The 387-nt window shown below is 41.3% G+C and overlaps 1 protein-coding gene across 1 annotated transcript in view; it reads right to left on the bottom strand.

The window, feature by feature from the left end:
• Nucleotides 1-387, bottom strand: part of LOC111874767 (alanyl-tRNA editing protein Aarsd1) — a 21,154-nt gene that overhangs the window by 8,427 nt on the left and 12,340 nt on the right. The window lies entirely within an intron of this gene.

The raw sequence follows: 387 nt of genomic DNA, 5'->3' as shown, positions 1-387 counted from the left end.
AGATCGCAACTGCTTTCGTCTCTGAGCCATGTTGAACTGGTAGCTGCGTGGTTCATACGTGCAAGCTTGGATTAGAACAAAGCCAATTTTGTTTAGGTTGTGACAGGAAATGACTCTGGTCGAGTTACTAGATAAGGCAGCACCATATCTGTTCAAATCTCTTACGACTCATGAGTTTGCCGAAAATTGCAATTTCTAAAAATGGGTCACTTGACCAATAATCCTTCAAACTTTCTCTCTTCGTAAGCCCCATTAGAATGATTACAGCCAAAAATTTTTTCATTTCTGTTGAAGTGACATCCACCCACTTCAAGACCTTATTGGTTCTGTCGTACGCCTCACGGTGTTGGAGATAGTATCTGTTAGTTTCCTGACACAACAGGTCAA

The sequence above is a fragment of the Cryptotermes secundus genome, unplaced genomic scaffold (genome assembly GCF_002891405.2).
Source record: "Cryptotermes secundus unplaced genomic scaffold, Csec_1.0 scaffold955, whole genome shotgun sequence".
NCBI lineage: Eukaryota > Metazoa > Arthropoda > Insecta > Blattodea > Kalotermitidae > Cryptotermes > Cryptotermes secundus.
Note: the sequence above shows the minus strand (reverse complement) of the source record. Positions and strands in the feature narration are given on the sequence as shown.